Source organism: Solanum pennellii, chromosome 10, assembly GCF_001406875.1.
Source record: "Solanum pennellii chromosome 10, SPENNV200".
NCBI classification, from domain to species: domain Eukaryota; kingdom Viridiplantae; phylum Streptophyta; class Magnoliopsida; order Solanales; family Solanaceae; genus Solanum; species Solanum pennellii.
The window spans coordinates 65,130,923-65,145,427 of NC_028646.1; the positions used below are offsets into that span (position 1 = coordinate 65,130,923).

Sequence of the window (14,505 nt, forward strand, 5' to 3'; positions counted from 1 at the left end):
AATAAGTATTGAGTTTTTAGAAGTTATTTAATCGATTTTCATTAATGAGTTTTAAGTCTTCCGCATTATATTTTGTTTATTATGGTTGAAATGTTGGGGTTTAGATTGGTTGGTTCGCTCACATAGTAGGATAAGTGTGGGTGCCACTCGCGGCTCGTTTTGGCTAGATATCCTGAAAAGAAGGAGTTAAGCATCCTCTAAGATTCGTTAAAAACGATTACTGATCAATAAAGAAAAAATAAAAATAATCATTAAAAGCTAAGAGTATATTAGTATTAATTAAAACTTGATATGATTAGCCATGAAAAAGTGAAAGTATAAAATTTTAAAATATATTATATTTACCGATGAATTAGACCGTAGAAACATCCTCTACAACTTTAAAGAATTTAATTTAGTTAAAGCCTATTATGATTTCCTTTTTCTTAAGAGTCAAGGGGCTTGAAAAAATGCATGTAACTAGTTGAGTCTTGCTTCCGAAACACATATTTTAAGGAAAATATTTTCATAAAATTAGTTTACAAAAATTTCTTAAAGTTTAAGATGTTAAATTTCCAACAATATATAATATGCATTTCGATTCATTTAAAAGCTAAATTTTTGTCTTCAATATACGTGTTAAAAAGATTTGCATTTTTAAACCTTCATTATATAACTTATTTCATGCTAAAAAATCTACATTTTAAGGTGTTAAGAAAAGATATAGAACTTAATTAAAAGGGGTTATCGTTCTAAGCCAAATTAAAATACCAAATCCAAAATCTAAAGGAAGGTAAGAGACGACTATGTCCTACTAACACTCTTAGTTAGTTTGCATTAATTCAAACATAAATTATAAAAAGCATAAAAATAGGTGCAAAATAATATATAAAACGTTAGTCAAAGAGATAACAACATATATGTATGCATAAAATTGTAAAGCTTGGAGGTAAGGAAAAAGTGCGGATTTTCTTTTGGAATGAGTGAATCATTCTAGACACGAGCTAAAATGCATATATTAATCGCTTCTCTAATTTGGAAAAGGAGATTAACGTAATAAACAAAACACATGGATCTTAAAAGACAACAAAAAAATAAAATAAAATAAATAAAAATTGAAGTTATAAATTAAAGAATAAAAGAACAATAAAAAGGTGAAATTAAGAAGAATATTAGACAAGAGGAATAATGTTAAGATCACTTTCTTTCAAGTATTCACCAAACCTTCAAGTGTATACAATATGAAATAGTGTAACATAGAGGAATACAAAAGGTTAATAATAAATATGATATTAACATGAATATAATGAGGAGGTTATGAAAGTGAAAGGTAACAAGAATAATGGTTATAAAGGTGGAGGTTATGAAGGTTATGGTCATTTTCATAATGAGAAAAGTAGTGGAGATAATGGGTGAGTAACTTCTTGGTGCACTCGACATCCACACTATAATATTTTATAACAAGAAAGTCATATAGAACTAGATGACAAACATATAGACTACATTTGAGAATATATGTACAAAAGAAAACTAAATGTCATCGACATTCAACTTTGAAATTCTAAAAATATACTTAAAAGGAACAATATAATGAATATGCACTAACTAACTACAAATTCAAAATATATAACCCGTATAGAGGCGGAACCAAAATTTTTGATAAGAAATTCAAAATTTGTTGAACTAGACATATAATATAGCCAAAGGAGGTTCGACATCTATTATATATACACATAAAATTAGTTTAATTATGTATAAATAATATAATTTTTCGCCGAAAGGAATTTATATGAACCCCTTCACATAAGGTGGCTCCGCCCCTGCGGGCGTACTGATCCCATGCGGCGTACTGATCCCATGCTAAATTAGCTTTAGAAAACTATTTACACAGATTTCAAATTTATAACACAAAATTTTCTAAATAAATGATTGAGAAGAGTGAGGAAGGCATGTGCTTGGCATATTTGGAACGTTGAAACCTTATGTGGTGCCAACGTGGCTGCTTGCGTGGCGCTTACGTGGAGGAGGAATGTAAGAATGAGCTTCTTTATGGGCCACTGTTGGGTTAGATTCTAGCTTCGATTGAATTTTTTGGTTCTTTTTTTCTTTTAATTTTTTGGCCTTCTAACTTAATAACCAATATTATATATAGTATACGATACTTAAATCCCATAATGTAAAATTTTAAATTATATTTTATTTTTATTTTTTTCTATTTTATAAAAATTCTTTATAATTACAACTGTTCGGATATACATAAATTTCATCCTGATACATTATATTTGATAAATTATATATGATACATTATAAATTTTTCTGTTACATTTAATATGGAACATTAATGTAAAATTGATTTTCTTTTCATTAATCACACAAAACTGATTTTCTTTTCCCATAAATCATACAAAATTGATTGATATCAATATATTCCAAATCTGTAACAACTTCACAATATTCAAAAAATAATTTTCATATTTTCCATGAGTTTAAATTCTTGAATATGATCAAATCCGTCATTGTAGATAATTGGACAAACGGTCTCGAATCGTCAATCCGAGATCGTCAAGTATAAGAAATCGTTGAGAAATATGGTTTCAATATATTACGCAAAATTGATTGGACAAATAATTTTTTTGGTGAATCTCAAATCCGCCATTGTGGATAAGGTAGAAATATTTCATCATTAATTTTTTCCTTCCCAATTCTTAAATTGTCTTTCTTTTAAAAAATATATTTAGTTCTTCCATCTAATTTTTTTTGATACATATGATCCTTTTTTTTTTAATATGTTACCTTGTATATTTGATTCTGATAACGAAAAGTTTCATGAAAATAGATCTAATCAACAAAACGATCTATTAATCGTAAAGAATTTGAGATCGAAGAAGTCAAAAAAAGGATTCATACTCGAGTTTGAAGTCTACTATTGAAAAATTTGGATCTGTCGTAACACAATCTTCACTGTCAAAAGATGCATATCTACAATGTATCTCGTTTATTTTTATTCTTAAATTAATCTTTGTTAGTATTATTACTAATCTGATACATTACTACTATAATGTCTTCATTTTATGCAATATATCATCTCCTAATCTTTCGACCTAACCACCCAAGATAAATGAATTTCGATTTATTTCTATGTTTTTTCAATTATTTAAGCTTCCATTTTATTGTTGATCAAATGCATGATACACCCTGAAAAAATTAGTGTTATCATATTACCAATGTATCATTTTTCAATTTATTTTTTTGATACATAAAACCCTAAGATTGTTTATTACTACTAAAGTAAGTCATTATAATAAATGACAGACGTGTACTGTAATTTTGTATCTATGGATTATGGTATGGTCATTATTGTGTATCTGAATGTGAATTGTATAAAAATGTATCGTCTTAATAAATTGTTGTGATCAACTATATTGCATATGATACAAAATTATGAATATAACAACTCATTCAACAATATGAATTTTATACGTGACACATTCATAAGAACTATTCAAAAATTACAAAATTAAAATCGAGTTGTAACCATCAAATTTACGTATATGAAACATAATATAGACTACAAATTATCTAAATTGTTTGTTGATACATACTTATAAAAAATTGTATTTGATATTCATTTAAGGTATATATGTTAGGTTTTATGTTAACTATTTTAAAATATGATACAGTGTTCTACTTATTACATTCAGTATATAATTTGAACTTTATATGAAATATTAACTATTTTAGAATATAATCATACACTATTATGTTTGTGAATATGGTACCACTCAATATGTTTCAGATACATTTTTTAATATAGTGTATCATTTTTATTTGTAGTTAATAATAATGTAAATGATACAATAAGATTGTGTGAAAAGGGTGTAAGTAAGCTTAAATAAACTGGATTTATAAATGTATCACAATAAATAAGAATTAAGTTATCTATCAGATACATACATGAGTGAATCCACAACTAATTACAATTAAATAATGTCCAATGTATTAGCATGAATGAATCAACAACTAACTAAAACTAAATTATAAGTTACATGAATGAATCATCAATCAAATTATCAAGTACATTGCATTGTTATGTGTCAAATGTATCAGCAACTAGCTACAACTATTGAGAAAAAAGAATTTTGTATGTGTATGCATGAATGAATCTGGTACTTAATTTATGACATTTTTATATCAGATTATATAAGATAAATATATAAGGCAATTCAACCTGTAAATAACAAGTAAATATATTGAAAGTTAAAGTCAGAATAAACAAGATATTTTAGAGAAACACTCTAAAACTTGCGTAGGAAAAAGTATTTCAAAACCGTAAAAACAAACACTCTAAAATTAGAGTTAATGTATCTTATCAACCATAACACTCTAAAAAGGTGTCTAACAAGTGATAGATAATCTATATTCGACATTAACTGTATCCTCTTGAGATGATCTGTGAATTGACTCTGGCTTTTGTGGATCTTCATTTTCACTAACATATTCTACCTTGATCTTTTCAGTACCAAACTTTCATAATATGGCTACATATCATATACGAAGGTAATTTGATCAGAAATCATTTCATAAAATACAGAATCTGCATTCCCTTCAAAATGCAGAAGATACATTATAAAAGTAAAGAAGATACTTATAATTCAAAACAAAATCATACGAATATATATAGGTGGTATCACTTATTTATGCTTATCAATAGCCAAATTTTTGTATCTGATAATTATTAAAACTATATATAATGTATCTTAAACATAACTAGTACAAATTTTGACTAATATACCACCGTTTAACATGATGCTAATGTATCGTATGGACACGAAAATAATTTAAGTTTTGACTGATACACCATTGAACATTATTTTTGTATTACTGACATGACATCTTGTGACAGATAACCAACTAAGCATATTACAATATTGATAATTTCATATAATTACAATAGCTACTCAAATAATGAATAAAATTAAGATTTATTATATCCATTAAATAAAATTAAATACTGATAATTATAATATGAAACTTGAATTTTATCATTAAGGTATAATTTTTTATTGACTAGCATAAATCAGTAAAAAAAGATGGAAAAACTTACCTATGTAAAGAAGGTCAAGAAATTGCAGGAACCAATTTTCGACCTTTTTTTTAATTTTTATCAATTTGCACTTTAGAAGATGAAGAACAATATTGATTCTCTATTGCTAATGGATGATGTAAACACTCACTTTAGAATATGAAGAACAACAATTATTTACTATTGCCAATTGTTGATGAAAACCTTAGATCTGATTTCAGTCCATTTAGGATCGTCGAAAAATTGATGAAATCGAAGAATCAGTAGAATGAAAAAGGTGAAAACTATATTCAGTGATTTGATATTGATTGATTGGAGAGAGAAAAAAATAATTTAAAATTCAAATTGGAATGAAGGATGTAACTGATTAGATTATGGGAGTGAAATAAAGAGAGGTTAAAGAAGTGAAATTAGGAGAAGAGAAACGTTGATTTGTAAGGTTGAAGTAATGCATCATAGTGATTTGGAGTAATGGAAAAAAGAAGGGATTTTTATAATATTTTAATATGGTAGGGAATAATAGAATATATGGTAATAAAGATGTGTATATATATGTAATTTTTCCTTATATATATATTATAAGATGAGAATAAAAAATTTATAAAATAAAATATCAATATTATTGTTTACATTTCTATTTTATTCAAATAAGGAGAAATGTCATGGTGACTAAAAAAATAATTGATTAACTCAAATTTAAAGTATTTAAAGAATAAAAGAATTTTAAAGGAGTCGCCACCTAATTTTAGGAAAAAACTAGAAACCATTAAGTGATCTCTTAAACCATTTGATTCTAGGTAAGAGTTCAGATTATTTCTAAGGAAAGATGTTAATCACCCTTCGAATCTACAAATGTGGGTCTCGAATGAACTTATTTTTTCAAATTGAGGAGGAGACGAAAATAATATACAAGTACAATCATCATTCAATATACACAAATAATAAAATAAAATAATCATGTAATAGTCGACTTAGGTTTATCTAACGTCAATACATACAAAATAATGCATAAAAATTATGATTCGAACGGAGTTTGAATAGCTTCAACGGGAAGTTGCTCCGTATACTTGTAAAGATACTTAGTAAAAGTGTTACTAATAAATAAATATTATTAAAAATAAATAAATCGAATAATAACTTAAAAATAAAAATCCACCTTATTAACACGGGGGAGGGGAGGGGGGGGTCTTGGAAATCGACAGTAATTTCTTCATCGGCAAATTTTAACAAATAAAATAGTATGAACATAGACTAAATTTCTTTCTTTTAAAATAGGGAGACCTCCAAAAACGACGGAGATATTTTTTCATAGGCCAATTTTAACATACAAAATATATAATTTTAAATTAAACTTTCATCCTTAAAAATGTGAATGCCTCGAAAATCGATAAAGATATTTTTTCATTGCTCCATTTTAACAAATAAATAATATTTTCTTTGCTAAAAAATCTAAATAAAAAATATGTAAGTCAATATCGAAAAATTGTATACTAAACAATATTAAAAGAAATTGATAGAAAATATAAAACAGTGATTTGACAAAGAAAGAAAAAAGTAACATTAAACGATAATTAATATAATATAACAAACAGCAACCATGAAAGAGTAATATTGAAGTTTGTTCATCATTTAATATAATAAAATGTACTAAAAAGTAAAACTAACATTAAAATGTTAAAATATTACTACTTCTCTTTCAAAAAAGATTCTATATTTTCTTTTTAATTTATTTAAAAAAGAATGATTTTTTTTAGATAATACTTTAATTTTTATTTTCACGTAATATATTTAAGATCACCACATTAAAAGATATTTTGATATAATTGATATAACTTCTATTTAAAAGTATAAGAATAAAAAATATTTTTTTTAAAATTTCTTCCAAATCAAACTAAATCATTCTTTTTTAAACGAAGAAAATAATTGCAAACAACCCAAAATAGCATACAATAACATAATAGATCATTAACAATAACAAAATAATACCCAAAATAAAACAGAAAATACAGGAACGATATCAATATAAGTGTCATCAGAAGAACTATATGAGCAACCCCTAATCAACCAAATTAAACCAAAATTAGTCAAAGACCACAGAATAAGAAAAATTAGAATTTTAACAACTGTAACTATGGAACAAAAACAGATCCCAACAATATCATTAACAAGATAAAACAAAAACAAACAACAAAAGAAATGGAGAAAAGGATTTTACAGTGGTCGTTTCTTGATGGTTGTGTTGTGATGAAACTGTGAGCTTTAACGGAGCAACGAGCTCGTCGGTGTTCCATTATCTGCCGGAGTAGCGAGGTATGAGATAAGATTTGTGTTTTTGGGTGGAAAAATTAGGGTTACATTCTTTTGAAAAATATATCTATCACACCTTGTTTCTTGACCTAGTAAATCTTAAGTACGGAGACATTTTTCAAAATAGCAACATTTTAATTTTTACTAGGGCTCCTAATATATTAAAATGTCGTTATTTTAATTTATTAAAGAATTAGTTATGTATTATTATTATTTTAAAAAGAATACAAATAATTGATAATAGAATAGAAAAAATCATTGAACATAAAAATTTAAAAATATTAATTTGATAAAGTACAACTAATTAATAACGAAAAAATCAAGAAAAATAATATTTCAAATAAAGTAATTTAATTTAATTATTGGTGTTTTACAAAAAAATATGATAAAAGAAAAAATGATTTGAGTTTTGAAAAATCAATTAATTTTATGATTTAAGAAAAATCGATAACAGAGTCGCTACTTAATTTTTTTTAGTAAAAATCAAGAAAAAACTTATAATTATTTTCAAAAGATTTAAACAGATAAAATCAATTGAAAAAGGGTTTGAAGTTCAATTTACACTTCGACAAGGTGTTAGGCCCTTGAAATGTCTGCTTAACTCCCGATTGATCGACGATTTGACTAAAAGACCTTTCAAATAATTTCCAAGTTTTAACTAAGTTTAAAATTTTATTTATTTCAAATGGAAATAAACTAAAGGAGGATTTTCTGGGAAAATAATTCAAAATGTCAACAAGGCTAATAATGAAAATAGAGTTAAGAATTAAATAATTAATATTTAATTTTAAATTTAAAACGGGAAATAACTATCTTTGAGAGTTAATTAAGTCAAAATTAAAGATTAAATATAATGTTAGTTAACACAATAACAAATAAATAAAGAGGAAAATGGAGGAAGTATTAAACTTGGGCCTTTGCCCCAAATTCATGTACATGGCCTACTACTAAAAAACATGTATAACTTACCTAAATCTCATAGTGTAAAACTTAAATAACATTTTATTTCTACTCTTTTTCAATTTACAAAAAACCCTTCAAAATCAGTGCTATCCAGATACGTAGAAAATAATTCAAATTCATTAATTCCAATACATTAAAACAAAATCAGTTACACTTTTAAAGAAAAGAAAGTCAATTTTGAATTTGAGTTCCACAAATCAAGCTAATCAATTTGCTGTCAATCTTTCTCAAATGGTAACAACTTCAATTAATTCAAAATTTAAATTTTAATCTCTCAATTCTCTTCCAAATCCTCCTAGCTTCAAACAATTCAACAAATTCTTCCAGAATCAACAAAATCAAAATTCATTTTTTTCTCTCTATTCATCGTCTCATGTTCATTCAAATTAGATCCAGATTTGTCCAAAATTTGATAAGATACATAATGAATAGTTGTTGAAAAATAGTTTCTTTTGTGAATCTCAAATACAACATTGTAGTGGATCGATGAGATGAGAAAAACATGAAAATTCGATATATATTAGAAGGAAATCACAAGAAAATGTTGATTCTGCTACTTAGCATACTCTTCATCTTATCTCGATCTTGGCACCACAGTAAGAGATGGTAAAAGAAGTTACTGACCACTTCAATTGGTATTTCAAAATACATTAGTTGATATATCATAAATTTGTTCTTCTCATCCTTTCTAAAAAAATCTCATTTTTTAATCAAACTTGTTGATAAATTGTATTGATACAACATGAACATGTCCATCTTGTTGAGACATTCTGAAACCTGAGAAAGTGAGATGAGGTATGAATGATACAAAAGTGATGAAATTATGGTTGGTCAAAAAATTAATTTGTGAATCTCAAGTCAACCATTGCATTTGATTAAAGATCAATGAGTTGAGGAAAAACTGGCGATCTGATACATCGTTTGAGCTGAAGAAATAAGAGTTTGAATTTTCAATATATCCGTTATGGATTGATACAACCAACAGAAAGGCAGAAGAGATGCATAACTTTGATGAATCATTCATACCTTTTATAATGTTGTGTAATCGTTTTTCTGAATTTTGTTTCTGAGATGGATAGATTTATCAATACATTACTATTTATGTATCTCGTTTAAATTGATAAATGTTGTATTTTTACCAGATACATTAAATAAGTAATTGTTGTCCATAAGATGTTCGAGATTGATACATTACTTTGTGGTAGTTGCTAAGATACAATTAGTAGAAATTCAAATTTACGTATCATATAGAAAATTGTATATTTGTTCATACAATAATAGAATGTTGCATATCCGCTACATTATATCATGTATCAATTATATAATTTAGTAGATGTAATACTGTGTTCCATAAAATTGTGTCTCAAACACACAATTGTGCAGTTGTGTTTGATAAAAAAAAAGTTATATTTGATATTAACAGTGTTTAAAAGACAGAATATTGTGTACATAATTCATCATGTTGTGTATTAAATACACGATTTGATATATGTATTAATGCGCTCCATTTTTATTGTATCAGATGCATAGCTGCAAGAACTTCATATTTTGCCTCGAAATAATCAAACTTTTGATAATAACATTTGTGTATCACCGTTTATGAATCTGATAAATAATTGTGTGACACCTAATGTATCAATGTATCATGTACTGTGGACATATATATATCCTTCTAAATTTAAATAAGATAGAAGATACATAGCAACACCTAGATACATGATACATGATAAATGATACATCTGGTAGAAATTTTATATCAAGTATCAAAACTAATTAAGTTTATGTATCAAAACTAATATTTCAATGCAATACACTGTGTATGATAAATTATGATGTATCATAGTGTTGAAACAAAGACATTATACATTAATTAAGAAACAAAATTGACTAGATACATTAAAAATCTAGTTAATGTATCTCAAACTATAACCGTAAAATAGTTTTAGTAATTTGAACACAATACGCTGTAAATAATGAAATTATAATGTATTATAATGTTGAAGCGAAGACATTATACATTAATTTAAGAAACAAAAACAACTTGATACATTAAAAATCTGATCTCATATATATCAGAAAAAGATAAACAATAAAAAACAGACAAAAAATCAACAATCTGATCTATTTTGACTTCTCCTTCTCAGCTATTACTTTAGAATACCAATATACATCAACTTTTCCCTACATTTACTTTAGAAAACGAAGGTACATTCTCCTTCTCAACATTCACTGTTGTATCTTTTTTTTTTACTATGAACATAGACGTCACCTATGAATATCGATCCAAAGTCCTTACCAAAGACACCAGTAGATTGACTTTTTGCCTTTTTTAAACATTTTTTTTCACAATCTATTTAGACGACGAAGAGGCATCTTTCTTTGACTAGTTGAGTAATATCAACACTAAAAGAATGGTCATGTCCATATGCATCAAGAAATAAAGACTAAAAGCAATAAAATTGAAGAAGATGACTTTGAAGGAAACACAGTATATCAATTGAGTAGTTTGAATTTGATTGACCGGAGAGAGAATCCTTTTGAAAATAAAATTGATATGAAAATTCTGACCGACAAGATTGTAGAGAATCCTTTTGAAAATAAAACTGATATGAAAATTGTAACTGATAAAATTATAGAGTAAAATTAGGGAGACAATAAAGGAGTGAAAAAAGGAAGGAAATCACGTGTCAAGTTGGTATACTAATGTATCTGCTTGACTTAAAAGTTGAGGGAAAATAAGGGATTTTGAAAATATTTTAAAATGGTAGGGAATAAAGGAAATTATTAAAAATAAAGATGTATATATAGGTTTTATCCAAAAAAAAAACATACCCAAGTAAGAGTTTGGGCCTATTTGATAAAAAAATCTGCTGTTGGGCCATTCTTTTAAGCCTTTTTGGCCTTCTTTTCACTCTTCAAATGACAGGATATACACCAAGTGTATATATGATAAACACCAAGTGTTTGACTCGTTTTGGACTACTAAATCTGTATTTCAGTTTTGTCATTTACATTTTCTGTATTTTTCAACCTGCTTTGCCGTATTTGAACCTATATAGAGTATTTACTACTGTATATAACTATATAAACATTTATATCAATGTATAATACCTCTTTTTCGGCATTTCAGAGCTTGAAATTTTGAATTCCAGCTTTGTTTAACCTTCAGCAACCTGCTTAACGACTTGCTAGACAAATCTTTGGGCTTTTATGGCCCATTAAGAAATGCAATGAGATAGATCATTGAATCCGTTGAACTCGATCGAGATTTTATAGGCACACCGAAAAGAAAAAGAAAAAAAAGATAAGGATTAGCAATGGCGTAAATCAAATTAAAGGTTCAGGAAATAATGAATTTATAGTTCACACTGGCACAAATGTCAAGTTCAAATAAACTTAACGATGGAGTACACATTATCCATCAATTTGAACTCAAAATCTTATACAAACATTGTAGTAATCCAAATAAATAAATAAAATGCCAACAAAATTCCCACTACAAACAAGAGAGTACAGAAAATTTAAATGGGATCACACAATAATAGCAACTAACAATAAAGTTACAGAGGCATAAATCTTCAAACAATTTCAAGCATACAGAAAACATTTTCAAATTTTGGAGTATGATAGCTAGCTATAAACACAACACACATATGCATATACTATATCGACAGAACCTAAGGAAGAATGGTGAATCAAATAAAAATATCATTTAAATAGAAACACAAACTCAAGCATGAGACATAAACCCAAATGGAAAGAGGAGCATGAAATTTATAGTGAAAAAAAATGAAGAAAGAAACTATGAGCTCTGCCATATATTTTACTTAGGTAACAAAACAAAAGCTTCAAGTAGGACAAAGGAAACATTGACTATTAATATAATATAAACCTAAACGACTAAAATAAAAACCAAAAAATAAAGAGAAGAAAAACAGATGCTTGAAAGTAAAGCAAATGGATAAAAGTAGACTCAACAATCGAAAGCAAATAACGAAATAGGCTTGAGAAGTGAAATATAGAAATTGTCATGATAAAGCTAAAAGACCAAATCGATAGCCAACAATAAGCCAAAGGAATTACTTAATCATACATGTCGTATATACAAGCTATCAACATTCAAAACCGATTAACGACAACCTAACAACAAAGTCGTGAATTCACTACATCGAAACACCATATCAAAGCAGAAAAAAATAAAAAAATGAAGTGAGTATTATAGAGGAAACATTACCTCTTCCTGGGCAGCGACTGAGACCAGACGAGCAGGGAAAAAGCTTCCCACGACAACAACGAGAATCCGATAACTTCGGAGGATAGTGAATAAGCGAGAAACCAAGATTAAAAGAAACTCATGATTCTTTTTGGAATCAATATTCGATGAAACTACTATAAAATCTAGAACCTCCGACGAAAGCTTCCGAAAGAAAGAAAATCTAAAAAATGTGGCTACTGGAGACAAACTATCTTCCGATTTCTTCCTCTTTTTTTTTTTGTAACCCATTGACTCTATTTTTTCCCCACCCCTACAATAAAGAAAAATATGAGAAATTTATAAAAGAAAATCTAGGTCAGACTTTGGGGGAATTTGGGAGGGATTTTTAATGAATTCAAAATTTGAAATTCGAAATGCAAATTTCTCAAGAGGTACGGTGTCAGCTCGAATTGTATCAATCACCTACGGAATTCCAATGTCATCCGTTTGATTTTTGAGAAAAAGACGAAGGAGTAACTCGATTTAGACACCTGGATATCCTCAAAAACGGCTTTATACGGAGAGGAGGATAAGGGAGAGAAGGGACGACCAACAACGCTCGCGTTGGGCTGCTGGGCTTGTTCTTGCTGAACTGGTTTTGGGGCGTCTGGCTCGCTGTCTGCAACGTGAAGAAATCAAAGAAGAAGGAAACGTATAGTGTCGGGTCGTTCTTTTGGTATTGTGTTGTTGGATAATGAGTTTCTTATACGAGTTGGGCCTGGGGAAGGTTAATTGAAATAAGTGGGTTGGGAATAATTGGTGTATTAATGGGCTGCTGAAAGTTGAAAATTAAAGGCCCAAAATGATTTATCCCAAATGGGTTTAAAGGATTTGGCTAATACCAAAATATAAATAGATAAATATAAATTAATTAATGAGCTTCTTGATGATAACGAAATAAATTAATTGACTTAATTACAAACTCAATAAATTAAAAATATAAACTATTATATAAGTAGACTCATTGACAAAATTTTAACTAAAATTAAAATCTTTTTTACAATTTTCAAATATTCATAAATATAATAATTATATACATAATTATGTAAAAAAACATATATATTATCTAAAAATTATAAAAAGTGACAAAACTATTTAAAATAACGAGCAAACTTTATATTTTTCTTAAAATTTTATAAAACTAATTATTTTAATCATTTGAAATCGAAGAAGCTCGAATTGATTGATTTATATGGTGGAGTTCCAAAATTGGGTGTCAACAATTGGGTGCAGTTTAAATTCTTCATAATTTAATTAGAGTAAATAGATTAAAGAAGATTTAATTTTATTCACTTTACGAGTAATAATCTTAATGCTTATTTGGTGATTTACAGTGACATGAATTGTGACTAAATAATGACACCATTTGTCACAACCAGAATCTAGATCCCAGATAAGACCGGCGTCGTTGATCTCTCAGAGGTCGCAGACAAGCCTACATACATTATCGTTACATCATCTAGGTTAATTTTAGCGGAAAATTTAAAACTTTTAGTTACTTGAAGTATAAGTAGACTTCATAGTAGGATACGTCATACTCATATAAGATTTATCTATATCAGTTTAAAATCGTTAACAACAACCATCTAATACCAAGATACTCAACTGAATGAAATAGTCATATCTGCATAAAATATAAAGTTGCCAGAATGGCACCAATACAATGTCTGAAAATAATTGAGAAAGAAACGCTAGTGGAACATACTCTACTAACCCAAGCCTACATCTAAGCTAGAATATAATGGGCAAGGGTCCTCGAAAGCATGAAGGCCTACCAAGTGTGAATGAATGCTCCACGACCGGATAACTTCAGCGTCGTCTCGTAAACTCTAGCGTCCACCTGTACCTGCACCTAAAAGTAAAGAGTTGTATGGGATTAGTACACACTTGTACTAAGTATGGGTATATGCAAGCACAC

General features: G+C 27.6%; 2 long non-coding RNA genes across 2 annotated transcripts; both read right to left on the reverse strand.

Annotated features, from left to right (window-relative positions):
- Positions 1 to 4,195: 4,195 nt before the first annotated feature.
- LOC107002766 lies at positions 4,196 to 7,484 on the reverse strand. Its single transcript, XR_001454554.2, has 2 exons — positions 7,278 to 7,484; positions 4,196 to 4,517 (listed from the first exon to the last, which is right to left on the reverse strand). It is a non-coding gene; the product is annotated as an uncharacterized LOC107002766 (long non-coding RNA).
- A 1,347-nt stretch (positions 7,485 to 8,831) lies between these two features.
- On the reverse strand, positions 8,832 to 13,265 carry LOC107002767. Its single transcript, XR_001454555.2, has 2 exons — positions 11,444 to 13,265; positions 8,832 to 9,109 (listed from the first exon to the last, which is right to left on the reverse strand). It is a non-coding gene; the product is annotated as an uncharacterized LOC107002767 (long non-coding RNA).
- Positions 13,266 to 14,505: the final 1,240 nt, after the last annotated feature.